Source organism: Cyrtonyx montezumae, unplaced genomic scaffold, assembly GCF_038088225.1.
Source record: "Cyrtonyx montezumae isolate F1298 unplaced genomic scaffold, pur_monq_1.0 scaffold_30, whole genome shotgun sequence".
Taxonomy (NCBI): domain Eukaryota; kingdom Metazoa; phylum Chordata; class Aves; order Galliformes; family Odontophoridae; genus Cyrtonyx; species Cyrtonyx montezumae.
In genome coordinates, this window is record NW_027072035.1 from 10,017,579 (window position 1) to 10,032,602 (window position 15,024).

Sequence of the window (15,024 nt, forward strand, 5' to 3'; positions counted from 1 at the left end):
TGGCAATGAGTGCTGCACACTAATTGTGTATGTCTAGATATGATTTTTATTCAATGTGATACAATCTACCGCAGAGCTTCACTCTATTAGTAGGTCTCCCTGAAACTGTTCCTGAGGTGATATTTGATATATGATGGGAAGTACTTCAGCTGACTAATCACCTCATTGGGAGGTACATAGCAGTCACAGCTCTCTACAGTAATACTGAGAGCACACACATTTCTCCACTGAGCAATTTCTCTCTTGTGAAACAACACCAGGACGTCACCCACCTAACAATTTGGTCTCCATAAACCTGAAGTCTGAATACCTCAAATTGCAAGAATTTTAGAATACAGGCTTTCCTCCACAGCTTTTCTCCTTGTGTCTCATGGTAGGTTATGCTTCTGCAAAGGTTTGGTATACAGAAAAAAAAATACTTTGAGCACTGCTCAATCAGAATGCATGCTATTATTGCTGAGAGATTGCAGAAAGTGCACCAAGTTCAGACCAATGGAGAAGGAAGCTCAAAGCACAGGAAAGGTGCAGGGCGTTGTATTAGATCCATTTGAGAGCAATTTCTCCTTCTGCTAGTCATTACTAAAGATTCATAAGGGCCAATGGCAGGTGAAATGGTTTGTTACTGCACTGGAATTCATGCAGTATCTCTTGATTTCCACACCCTGTCCACCTCCCAGCCCTCAAACCAATTTCTTTTGCCTTTTATTTAGATTTTAAGGTTGAAAATTCCACAGTTATAAGAGAATTACAACTGAAAAGCTCCAGCTCCTTCACTGAGAAGACTGGGTTTTATTATGCTACACCTTTAAAACTGGCTGTCAGATTTTACCTTGGCCTGGAGAAGGAACTGAGACTGAGAATTCTTAAGTGATCAAGGCAAGCAGAAGGGCGTAGCAGCTATAAAGAAATAAGGCGGGGAAAAGATGTCTTTGGCTGGAAAGCAGTGTGGATAATGTCCAGAGCTGTAGCAGCAGAGGCCTATGATTGTCACGGACTTCTCAGCTGTTCTACTGCACACCACGATGAATTTAACCCATTTGATGGCTCCTGCCGAAAGCATAAAAAGACTTTGGACCTGCATAAAACGAACAGATTAAACACACACACACACACACACACACGCACACAAAACAAAATAAAACAAAACAGAACAAAAACCACAATGCTGATTCTTAGGCTCCTGGCTACAGGACTTATATTACTTTCTCAGGGATATCCAGATCTGCATATCTTCTGTTCTAGGCTTGCATGTCTCCTGAAGAACTAGAAAAGAAGATAACCGTATCTCATCCAGAAATGAGAAAATATGTATCCATCAGTTTTTCTCTGTTTTCTCATTGAGGCAAAAGACAACAAGTGCTGTGCATATTATGAACAATCTCTGTGTTAGTTGGCCATCGCATACATTGTTAGCTGACCAGCAAGACAATACCTCACTTTCTTCCTTTCTTTCCAAAGTTGGTGTAAATTTTGACAAGTCAGTTTTCTAGCCAAAACTTGACTAGAAATAAATGGTTTTGAGATTCCTATCACTTTTTCAAACTCAGCTGAAACTTGATTGTAGATCTAGTTTTCAGGAGGAGTAAAGCAGACAGCGCAATTCAAAATACATTTTCCTTAATGAGCTAAACATAAAGGATTTGAAAAGTCCTACAAAAAGCACTTGCATTTTTTAATACTGGTCATAGTAAGCATGAAAACTATATTGAAATGTCTTCAATTTTTTTCTACAGGGAGTTAATTAAACATTGCAATTCTCCAATAACCATTTATAGATTGTAGTGCTCACTGAGTGATAAAGCAAAAGCAAGCCACTTGAAAGTTAACCCCCTGCACTTTGCCTCCTTCCTGGTAGATTTAAGCATCAATAAGATCCTCCTCAGCCTTCTTCAGACTGAACAGTCCCAAATGCCTCAGCCTTTCCTTAGAAGGGAGATGCTACAGCCACTAATCTTCTCTTTGCCTCCTCTGTACTCTTGGCACATGCAGACAGCCCCAGGGGGCACTGAGGGACATGGTTATTGCTTCTGTCTGTCCCAGAGACAGTGAGTGACTGTGGCCTCTCTCTCTTTTACAGTGTGCAACATTCTCCACAGTGATGCTGAGAGGGAAGAGCTCCTCATCTTCATTCCCCAGCAGGCCACAGCAGCAGAGCCTGCAGGCACGGATGTATCCCATCTGACATGATGTGAAAAAGGGTGTTCCCTACACAGTACCATGCCATCACATATATCACATGTCTTACATCACAGTATCACATGTCTTAGTTGCAGCCAGTGAGTAGAAAGAGAATTGTGCTGTGTAGGACAGTCATGGGGCTGCCACAAGCACAGTGCTGCTTTCTCCCCCTCTGCCAATCTACCGCTATGCCCTCCATATGGTATAAAATATGGGGAAATCATTACAATCCACTGGCTACTGCCAGGATCTCCATCATGTGAAGTGAAATTGCTGCCAGGGTGAGATGATATTCAGTCCAGCAGAAGTGTTTTGTGTTTTTCCCACTCAATGGTTCTTTCATGGTAAGCTGTCAACGGTTTACCCGGCTGCTGCAGCCCAGTTCCGCAACAATTGGTGCAGGGCACCCACAGTCCCACGCCCCAGGAAAGGGGAAGGGGGAAAGGGAAAAGGGAGATGGGCCTAGAAACAAAACAGCAGCAGCGATCTGAGGAGGTGTCATGGTTTTATGATTTTTGGTACTGGTATTCCACATCATAACATCATGTAGTGCATTTAGAGTTAAAGAGTTCATGCTCCAGCTCCATGGATCATAAGTTTTCCAGTCTGATCCATGGAGCTTGGTCTCTATATGATAAACTAAAAACACTGATGGAAATACCTTCCTGGCTTTTGTATACGATGTGGCATTCAGTTCCGGAGGGAGTAACTCCAGATGAAGTTGCTAACTCTATGGAACTTGTGATTTTTAAACAGACTCCTGGCCTCTCCTTTGAATTCATTATGCGTTTTCTGAATGCTCATCCAATGCTCATAATGACTGTGGTGTCAGTCTCCCTGAATGTACTCTTCATCATTTTACTCAGTATTTGTATTTAAAATATTTTGAGAAAACCCTCTCTAGAGCCAGAGAATACTGACTGGCAGGGAGTTTGGAGGGACATAGGAAAGACTTAAGAGAAATGGGCATCACCGGTGTCATGGAACTTTTCTCCTGAACACCTGCAAGATCCTGAGAACTTAAGCAGATATTTGAGACAGGGATGTTGCGGCTCAAACAGATCTGAGGAGGCCCAATTTATTTGGGGTCTGGCTTATGCTTACCGGGCCTTATTCAATACTATCCCAGAGGGACATAGAGTTTTTGAAATAGAGCGAGAGATTCTCCGAGCAGAAAGGGACAGTATCCTGATCCAGAAAGGGACTCTTTTAGTTGACAATCAGACTCTCCAGTACAATCTGGATGCCCTCCAGACTGAGAAAGACGCCCTCCAATCTGAGAGAGATGCCCTCCAGGCTGAGAGAGACACCCTCCAGACTCAACAAGAAGCCCTCCAATCCGAGAGAGACGCCCTCCAATCCAAGAGAGACACCCTCCAGTCTCAACAAGAAGCCCTCCAATCTGAGAGAGACGCCCTCCAATCCGAGAGAGATGCCCTCCAATCTGAGAGAGATGCCCTCCAATCCGAGAGAGATGCCCTCCGATCCGAGAGAGATGCCCTCCAATCCGAGAGAGATGCCCTCCAGACTGAGAGAGACATCCTCCAATCCGAGAGAGATGCCCTCCAGTCTCAACAAGAAGCTCTTCAATCCAACATGGACACCCTCCAGACCGAGCGAGACAACCTCTGGTTCGAGAGAGATGCCCTCCAATCTGAGAGAGATGCACTCCAGACTGAGAAAGATGCCCTCCAGACTGAGAGAGACAACCTCCGGTTTCAACGAGATGCTTTCCGATCCAATATGGATGCTTTTCGGTCCCAGCGAGATGCCCTTCAATCTGAATTAGACACCCTCCAATCTGACCAAAAACACTTCAAAGCTGAGTATCTTTCCTGCCAAGGTACATTATTCCATTACGAAAATGAACTGACCCATGTTCGGGCTCAACAAGACAAGCTCCAAGGTGAACTAAATTCCCTCATAGCTCAGCAAGATGAACTTCGAGCCGAGCTAGAGAGAATGATCATTAATACTAACCAATATGATCAACCACAGGTGACACCAGAATCGATGTCAGTTGCCCCTGTAAGAGGATGGAGAATGAAAAAAGTCTCAACTCCCTTAGAAGAGAAGAAAGAGGAGGAGCTGAGAGTGGAAGAAGCAGACTCTGAAAGAGAAGAAGAGAAAGTAGAGGAATCAGACACTGCAAGAGAAGAGGAGAAAGGAGGTCCAGAGGAGTGGTTCAGAACTCTAGATTTTCCAGTAGGAGTGCTGAGTCACCCAACAAGATCACAGTCACCAATGCCTAGAAGGGCAATGAGTCCTGATAGAGTAGGAGATGAAAGAGAAATTGTTACCGATGTTACTCGACCTCTGAAAACGAATGAAATTTGAAGTTTGAGAAAAGACTTTACACGCCATACAAATGAACTTATTGTCACCTGGTTACTACACTGTTGGGACAGTGGGGCCAACAGTGTGTGGCTAGATGGTAACGAAGCTCGCCAATTGGGTAGCATTTCCAGGGACTCTACCATTGATAGAGGCATTAGTACATGCCACAATAGACCCTTCACTCTCTGGAAGCGGATGCTGATAGCCGTGAAAGAAAAATATCCCTTCAGAGATGATCTGTTGCCTGAGAAGAAGAAATGGTCTCATATGGAAAAGGGCATACATTATTTGTGAGAATATGCTTTGGTGGAAATGTTACATGACCCTGCATTCATTCATGATGAACCAAACCAAGAGCATGACCCTGAGAGAATCAGATGTACACCAATCATGTGGCATATATTCACGAGGACTGCACCAGACAGGTATGCCAGTACATTAGCAGCAATGTATGGCAGAAGACAAAGAAGACCCCTTATAAATGACCTGATTAACAAACTTCAAGACATTGAGTTACATTTAACCCCTCTACGAGCTTATGTTTCAGCCTTGGTAAAGGTAACTGACAGACTGGACAGACTAGAGAGCAATCAAGAAGATGTAATGGACGAACTGACTACTGTGCTTGATTCTGGCGAAAATGATAGATTTGATGGGAACCACGATTCCCAAAACAGTAACGTCTCAGCTATCAAAAGAGGACGTTCTCCTGCTTGAGGAAGTGACAACAGTAAGACTATGTCACGCATTGCCTTGTGGCGTTACCCACGTGACCAGGGGGAAGATATGAAGAAGTGGCATAAAAAACCCACATCTGCACTTCAGGCACGGTTAAAAGAGTTACGAAACAGATCAACCATCAGGGTGAACTTCTCCAAGAAGGTGACTACTCCAGTGACTGCCGGACACGGCAGTAGCTGTAAAAATAACAGAGGTAACAAATAGAGGGGCCCTGCCACAAGCCAGGGGGGAAAAGGGATAATAGAGTGTATTGGACTGTGTGGATTCGATGGCCTGGCACATCAGAACCACAAAAATATAAGCCATTGGTGGACACTGATGCACAGTGCACCCTAATGCCCTCGAGTCACCAAGGGACAGACTTAATCTATATTTCTGGGGTGGCTGGGGGTTCCTTCCCAAGAGTTAACCATGTTGGAGGCTGGAATAAGCCTCACTGGTAAAGACTGGCAAAAACATGCTATTGTGACTGGCCCAGGGGCTCCATGTATACTTGGTATTGATTACCTCAAAAGGGAATATTTTAAGGATCCCAAAGGGTATAGATGGGCTTTTGGAATAGCTGCTGTGGACACAGACAACGTTAAGCAGCTGTCTGCTTTGCCTGACCTATCAGAAGATCCGTCTGTTGTGGGGTTGCTCCAAGTGGAGGAGCAACAGGTACCGATTGCTACAAAAACGGTGCACAGACGGCAGTACCGCACCAACAGGGATTCCTTGCTCCCCATTCATAACCTGATTCGTCAGCTAGAGAGCCAGGGAGTGATCAGCAAAACTCACTCACCTTTTAACAGCCCCATATGGCCGGTGCGTAAAGCCAGTGGAGAATGGAGGCTGACGGTAGATTACCGTGGCCTGAATGAAGTCACACCCCCACTGAGCGCTGCTGTGCTGGACATGCAGTACGAACTGGAGTCAAAAGCAGCCAAGTGGTATGCCACCATTGACATTGCCAATGCCTTCTTCTCAATTCCATTGGCCACAGAATGCAGGCCACAGTTTGCTTTCACCTGGAGGGGCGTCCAATACACCTGGAACCGTTTGCCCCAGGGGTGGAAGCACAGTCCAACCATCTGCCATGGGTTGGTCCAAACTGCATTGGAACAGGGTGGTGCTCCTGAGCACTTACAGGACATTGATGATATCATTGTGTGGGGCAATACAGCAGGGGAAATCTTTGAGAAAGGAGAGAGAATAATCCAGATCCTTCTGCGAGCTGGCTTTGCTATCAAGCGAAGCAAGGTGAAAGAGCCTGCACAGGAAATTCAGTTCCTAGGTATAAAGTGGCAAGATGGACGTCGTCACATCCCAACAGATGTGACTGACAAAATTACTGCCATGTCTCCACCCACCTGTAAGACAGAGACCCAAGCTTTTCTGGGTGTAGTGGGCTTTTGGAGAATGCATGTTCCAAACTACAGTCTCAGTGTGAGCCCTCTCTATTGGGTGACGCGGAAGAAGAATGATTTTGTGTGGGGCCCTGAGCAGCAGCAGGCTTTTGAGCAAATTAAGCAGGAGATAGCCCTTGCCGTGGCCCTGGGGCCAGTGCGGATGGGACAGGATGTGAAGAACATCCTCTACACTGCTGCTGGAAAGGAAGGTCCCACTTGGAGTTTGTGGCAAAGAGCTCCTGGAGAGACCAGAGGCCGACCCCTTGGATTCTGGAGTCGGGCGTACAGGGGTCTGAGGAGCGCTACACTCCAACTGAGAAGGAGATCTTAGCCGCGTACGAGGGGGTTCGAGCTGCTTCCGAAGTAATCGGTACTGAAACACAGCTCCTTCTGGCACCTCAACTGCCAGTGCTGAACTGGATGTTCAAAGGAAAGGTTCCCTCTACCCATCATGCTACTGATGCCACTTGGAATAAGTGGATTGTGCTGACTACACAGCGAGCTCGGATGGGGAACCTCAGTCATCCAGGAATCCTGGAGGTGATCATGGACTGGCCTGAAGGTAAAAAGTTTGGAACAACACCAGCAGAGGAGGTATAATGTGCCAAAGAGGCCCCACCGTATAATGAACTACCAGACAATGAAAAGAGATATGCCCTGTTCACAGATGGATCCTGTCGCATTGTGGGTAAGCACCGCAGATGGAAATCTGCTGTGTGGAGCCCCACACAACGAGCTGCAGAGGCCACTGAAGGAGAAGGAGAATCAAGTCAATTTGCAGAGGTAAAGGCTGTCCAGCTGGCCTTAGATATTGCTGAACGAGAGAGATGGCCAGTGCTTTATCTTTACACTGGCCCATGGATGATGGCAAATGCTTTATGGGGGTGGTTACAGCAATGGGAACAAAATGGTTGGCAACAGAGGGGTAAACCTATTTGGGCTGCTGAACTGTGGAGAGACATTGCTGCCCGAATAAAGAATATGGTTATAAAGGTGCGCCATGTAGATGCTCATGTTCCTAAGAGCCGGGCAACTGAAGAACAACAAAATAACCATCAGATAGATCGAGCTGTCAAAGTTAAGGTGGCTCAAGCAGACTTGGACTGGCAACGCAAGAGTGAATTATTTTTAGCTCGATGGGCCCATGAGACCTCTGGCCATCAAGGAAGAGATGCAACATATAAGTGGGCTAGAGACCGAGGGGTGGACTTAACTATGGATGCTATTGCACGGGTTATCCATGACTGTGATACATGCGCCACAATTAAACAAGCCAAGAGAATGAAACCTCTTTGGGGGGAAGGGCGATGGCAAAAGTATAAATATGGGGAGGCGTGGCAGGTTGATTATATCACCTTGCCACGATCTCGCAATGGTAAGCGTTATGTGCTCACCATGGTGGAGGCGACCACTGGGTGGCTTGAAACATATGCAGTACCCCATGCTACTGCCCGAAACACCATCTTAGGGCTCGAGAAACAAGTCCTATGGCGACATGGCACTCCAGAAAAAATTGAGTCAGATAATGGAACTCATTTCAAAAATTCTCTTGTAAATACTTGGGCCAAAGATCATGGTATTGAGTGGATTTATCATATCCCCTATCACGCACCAGCTTCTGGTAAAATTGAAAGGTACAATGGGTTGTTAAAAACCATGTTGAAAGCGATGGGTGGTGGAACATTTAAGCACTGAGAGAAACATTTGGCAGAAGCCACCTCGTTGGTCAACACCAGAGGATCCATCAATCACAATGGTCCTGTCCAATCCAGCTCTCTACCTACTGTAGAGGGAGATAAGGTCCCTGTAGTACATGTAAAGAACATGTTGGGAAAAGCAGTTTGGGTCCTTCCAGCTTCCGGAAAGAGCAAACCTCTCCGGGGAACTGTCTTTGCTCAGGGACCTGGGTCCACTTGGTGGGTGATGCAGAAGAATGGGGATGTTCAGTGTGTACCAGAAGGGAATTTGATGTTGGGGGAGTGCAGTCATTAATTCCATGTATATATGTTGTGTGTGTGTATTTAATGTATGTTAATCATTGTTCTTCTATACATATATATCATGATGTAGTGATGTGGAATAAGGGGTGGGATGTCATGGTTTTATGATTTTTGGTACTGGTATTCCACATCATAACATCATGTAGTGCATTTAGAGTTAAAGAGTTCATGCTCCAGCTCCATGGATCATTGATAGTTCCAGGTACACCTGTCTCAGAAGAGAAGAAGAACTACATTCCCCAGAGAACTTTGCGATGCTTTGCGTTCTTACGTGTTTCCGCTCAGAGGTAAAGATAAAAACTGTCTGTGGTCATGGGACACTCTCTTTCCTTTGGGATGGACTCAGCAGTGGGTGCTCGCTGCCGTCCGCCTTCAGCGTTAGCGTAAGGCCTTCGGTTTATTGGACACTCTCTCTCTTATTCATTTTATTTGATTTATTAGCTTTAATTCCAATTATATTGTATTATATTGTGTTATTTTGCTTTCCGATATCTTATTTAGTAAATTAGCTTTCCTCCTCAGATCATTGCCGCTGTTTTGTTTCTAGGCCCATCTCCCTTTTCCCTTTTCCCTTTCCCCCTTCCCCTTTCCTGGGGCGTGGGCCTGTGGGTCCCCTGCACCAATCGTCACGGTACCGGGCTGAACCTGCCCGTAAACTGTTGACAGGAGGAAAGCTAATTTAGCAAATAGATATCAGAAAGCAAAATAACAGAATATAATAAATATAATTGGAATTGAAGCTAATAAATCAAATAAAATGAGCAAGAGAGAGTGTCCGATAAACCGAAGGCCTTACGCTAATTCTGAAGGTGAGATGGCAGTGAGCACCCACTACTGAGTAGATCCCAAAGGAAAGAGAGTGTCCCATGACCTCAGACAGCTTTTATCTTTTCCCTCTGAGCATAAACATGTAAAAATGCAAAGCATCGCACAGCCCTCTGCGGAATGTAGTTCTTCTTCTCTTCTGGGACAGGTATACACATAACTATCGATGATCCACAGAGCTGGAGCATTAGCTCTTTAACTCTTAATACACTTCATGATGTTATGATGTGGAATACCAATGCCAAAAGTCATAAAACCATGACATAAGCATTCAGTGATCCTGTTCCATCCATCTTGGAACCCCTGCATGGCCTTTAAGATGCTGCGGTGTTTCAAAGTCATGCTGCTGCATGCTGACAAATCAGTTTGGCACACTGTTGAGGAGCAACAACATTCTCTTCACTTTCACTGTCCAGGCAGAGTGTGCTATGACATGAAGCAAAGTTGCCATTCACTTACTGCAGACCTGCTCATCATACTTCCTCCAGATCCTCTGACAATCACATTTGTAATACTTCATTGGAATTTATAGTAGGAAAAGAGCCTGCAGTCTTTCTCCCATCACTGTCAGCTCACAGCCACCACCTGCAAATAACTCTGAAGATGCTCTTTTAACTTCTGCCCAAATTTAGTTCTGCAGAAATGGTTTTCACATACTCTTGACTTATCAGACACTGTTCCTACTCAGTACTATGTTGTCTTCTTTTCCAAAGCTCTTGAAGTGAGAATGAAACAGACTTCCACATAGAGTCCTTGTTTCATTTCCTAATGTTGTCAGCAAGATTGCTTACTGAAAGCCAGCTGTCATAGGAAATAGCTTTAAATCCATTGATCTGAACTTCGTTGACTTCAAGCTCTTTTGCAAAAAGGGCATAAAAATTCTGGCCTTGTCTTGTTGAAGAGCCTTGCCTTTACTTCATGACAAGCTCTGAGTTCCAGAGCTGAACTTTCAAGATCAATCAGAACAACATTTTCAGGAAATGTTTTGAGAGTCTTTTGAGAATATGGCCTGCCTGGAATTTCAGTGGAGAAAGACTGTTCTGTGGATGTTTCTAGTTAACATTTATCTCCTGCTTTCACCTCAGACTGACACAAGAAGTAGCAGTGGTCAAATCCCTTCTGCACTCTGACCAGCCACTGCTGCCGGTTGATCTCAAAGTCTAGATAATGCTTTATCTGCCTTACAAAAGACAGCTTGTGCTACCAAGCTGAGGAATCTGTGTAGGAACTGTTTGTGGAAGAAAGTTGTCTTCCCTGGGTGTATCTCCTTTGAGAAGAATGATAAATTCCTCAGGTTTGTTGAATTTCACAGGACAGTGTTTCATTCATCCTAGGAAAAGAGCTACTCTTTCAGGTCTTCCATGTGTGATCTATCCTCCTTCATTGGACAAAAATACCTTCTGGAACTCACCATGCCATGTCTAGTAGGTGATATTATCCTTTATCCATATAATTAAGTAGTTGTAGGACATTCAGAGGGTGAGGACTTTATTTTCACTTCCTGAGAAAGCAAAGCAAAACACACTGTACTTTTTCACAGCAAAAAGTGTGCTACCCCAAATATCCAGAGCAGCTGTGCCCTTGTCTTGGATTACAAGATAGGCTAAGAAAACCAGGCAAGTACTGGAGAGAAAGTTATGAGAAGAGAAGCCTGCAGAAATCACAGGAGACAGTTTCCTGACAGCAATCTATGGAAACCTGTGAGGAGAGTTGCTTTTAACACAGAGGAGAGCCCAAAAGACTGGGGATAATGTCCTTCCACCAAGAAAACAATGAAAGACAGGTAAAAGCAGGACTGGTCATGCCTGGATACTCTATAGAATAGTAAAAACACTGTAATATAAGTGTAAATAGTAATAACACTGTAATATAATAATAAGGTATTTCCTCTTGATGTCTCAAGGAAAGCACAGCTCTTTGAATGAGTGAGCCAGGACAAGGTATATTAAGAATTGTAGCGCTCATACCTGGAAGACATCTGTCAGTGGAGGCATAGCTGGCAGGACATCTGAGATGAGAAAACACCAGCTGCTTGACTGAAATGTTGTAAAATAAGAGCAAAAACATACTACTTAGCCAGGCACAGAACAATTAATAAGTATAACTTCTCCACAACGAGAAAGGGGTCACCACTGTTTTCACAGGCCTTGGTTTCATCTGTGGTGCTCTTTATACAGGCACAAAGCAAACTACTTCCAGGCTTATCTAGAAAAACGGATACCTCCCCTGAATTCCCTTTCTCCTTTCACTGTACGCATCCATTTGCATGTACAAATACCACACCAGCTCAGCTAGCAGACAAAGTGCAGGAACTTACAGAAACAGATCTCACATTCACTACACCTTCTCATCTGTGAAAGGAAGACATAGTTGTCTTACATATGCAGAGCAAAGTATTGTAGTTGAAATAATGTAGAGCCATAATTATTAAAGTAAGTAGCATACATAAGATTAGAAGCATGAGCCAGATAGTATACCAGTTAGCATTCATAAGCTACATTCCCAGGAGCTGAAAATTCATATTTGACAGAATGATACTACTATTCAATATTACATCCTTCCTATACTATTACATCTGATTGCTTACATGTGTCATTTCAGCCTAAGATGGCTACATTCCAAACATATCCTGCAGTCACCTCATTTCCAGAAAATCTTTTCCATTTCTGTAAAGCTGGCTGCATATAGGAAGATTAAAGCCCAGCCAGTTCCAATCCCCTGCCCTGGGCAGGGCTGCCCCCCACCAGCTGAGGCCGCCAAATCCCCCATCTAATCTGGCCTTGAGTGCCCCCAGGGATGGGGCACCCACAGCTTCTCTGGGCATCCTGTGTCAAGACCTCACCTCCCTCTCTGTAAAATATTTCCCTCTGACATCTAATCTCAGTCTTTCCTCCTTCAGTATAAACCCATTCCCACTTGTCTTATCACTATTCACCCATGTAGTAAGTTTATTGCTCTTCTGTTTATTATCTTGCTTTTACTGTTGGAAGGCTGCAATGACATCCCCCTGCAGTCTTCTCTTCTGTAATGCTTTCCACAGGTTTCCTAAGTTGAGGTCCCCAGACCTGTACACAGTAGTCTAGATTTAGTGGAGAACAATCCCCTCCCTTGTCCTGCTGACCACCCCACTTTGATGCAGCCTGCTGCTGCAGCTGCTGATGGGTGAGCTGCAGCAGCCCCATGCCTGGGACTCTGCCACCCTTAGCAACATCCCCAGCTCACCCAAGAATGAGGAGCAGAAGATGGTGGAGGGGGCCATGGATCACTGCAACTTCAAAGTGGCAGTAGGGTCTGTGAGTGGATTTGTCCCTGGATGAGTGTTTGTTGTCTTCACAACTGGCATCAATGCCAATGCTGGATCCACATCACACTCGAGTCACAAAAGAGGTGGGCATGAAAGATATGAGGCATATTCTATGCAAAGAACCTTGCAATTGTAGACACCATGTTCTTCTGCACTGAGTACCTGGAAAAATCACATAATGGAAAGTCAGGCTGGAAGAATAGCATTATTAGAGGCTGCATCACAGGTGGAGCAATTGGATTCTGAGCTGGTTTGAAGGCAGGGTTTATCGGCTGTGGTGGTTTTGATGCTTTCTCCATAGTAATTTGTTGTTTTTTTTGTTTTTGTTTTTTTGAAGAAGAAGAAGAAGAAGAAAAGTCTCCAGAGAAACCTGATAGTAGCCTTCATTCAAGAAGGGAGATTTGGACTGGATATAAGGAAGGTGCTTATTACAGTAAGGGTGATGAGGTACTGGAACAGTTTGCCCAAAAGTTGGTGGATGCCCTGTCTCTGGAGGCATTCAGTGTCAGGCTGGAGGGACTTTGAGCACCTGATCCAACTGTAGATGTCCCTATTCACTGAAGGGGAGTTGGAATGGATGGCTTGTAAGGGCTCCTTCCAGTTCAGACCATTCTATGATGACAAGCATGAGCACATTTTATCTTCGCTCTTTGGATATGATAAGAAATGGGTTCAGAGGGACTACCAAAGTCATAGTTACATTGAATGAAAATTGGGTACTAGCAAGCTCACTCTTCAGAGAGGTCACCTCAGTTCTGTGGTGTTGATAGCTGTTTTTCAGGATTACTAGAAGAAGAATAAAGAATGGCTTTGTTGGATAAATCTCTTTTAGAAACACGTGTGAGACATCTATGCCATCTTAGTCCATCTGAGGAGGTGCAATCTTTGAAGAGAGTGTTATTGGGACCACAGTAGAATGACTAGCTGGCAGATATGACTACTGGCTAACAACTAGCAGAAACGGTTAACAAAAGCAATAGCTGCTCTGCTCAGTATTAACACCAGGTGAACCCTGGCCAACAGTCTGGCTGGCAAGAACTGGTTGAGTTTTGACATTTGACATCTTTCTAGACCAAGAGCATGTGAGTGGGGTAGTGCTAAAGAAGCCTGTATGGGAGCAGTGATTTTGACTCAGTTTAAGCCACCAGCTCAAGAACTTTGCCAGGGTCTCTGGCAATAACACAAACTTCTAGAGTAACCCTGGAAAGTCACTCAGTATCAGTATGCCTCATGGTGCACTTGTTGCCTTCCTGAACTAGGATTGATCGGCTCCTTTCTGGGACAGTAATAATGTAACTCATATTTCAGCCCAGCCAAGACCTCTGAGCTTGAATGCAACAGCTTGCATTACAAAGTACGTTTAAACTGCAGTATGCTACAGCAGATTTTAGGACAGTGTATCTTAGCTCATCCATTTTCTGATTATCCAGAACATAAAACACCACTGCTTCTCTTCATTGTGTATACCTATTGGGGCTGTCTACCCCTGCAATTTAAACATTACATGCTGGAGTTCTGCCATCTCGCCTGTGTGAAACTGGTATGATTCCAAAAAGCAACTGAGAAGCACATTTTCTGCGCTGAACACAGGAACACATAGCTCTTGTTTTCAGCAAAAACTGTCATATTTCACTATTTACTTAAGTGTAAGTCTGCAAGAGAATACCAGTTATGTCAACATACCCTAGAATTAATTAAGCTATTAGTTTAAAAATAACAAAAGGAAAAATAAAACTCTGCAGGTTTACTCTTCATGCATATTTGTTTTTGTCCTTTTGTGGTGTTATGTGATCTCTCTACCTTTATCTTGACTCATGAGATTTTCATTTTTATTTCTTTCCCTGTTCTGTTGCGGAAGGCAAGTGAGAAACCAGGTGAGTGGGCATCTAGCAGACTGCCAAGTTAAACTTACCACACCTTCAAAATAATTTATTCATGAAACCATTAACATTTGCTTTATTTTCCAATCTATACATAATTGGCCAAGCTTCATTCACGGTTAATCAATTATGTTATTAGAAATTATTTAAGGAAACAGTATTAGTGCAAAATAATCACACTTCTGCTGAATTCCTTCTAAGAAGATTGTATGCTCTTGGATATGCATACTAACTGTGGAAAAGCTAAGTAGCTAAAGTCAAACTTAAAAAAATAACAGAATTCCTCATGTTTTACAGGATTTAATTAGTTTGTTAGTCTGCTGGTGATTTAAATGTGCCTATATCTATCAATGAGGCATTCCTACTGC

General features: G+C 44.1%; 1 pseudogene; it reads left to right on the top strand.

The window, feature by feature from the left end:
- Nucleotides 1-5,253: 5,253 nt before the first annotated feature.
- LOC136053431 (mitochondrial import inner membrane translocase subunit Tim22-like) lies at nt 5,254-13,301 on the top strand (annotated as a pseudogene).
- Nucleotides 13,302-15,024: the final 1,723 nt, after the last annotated feature.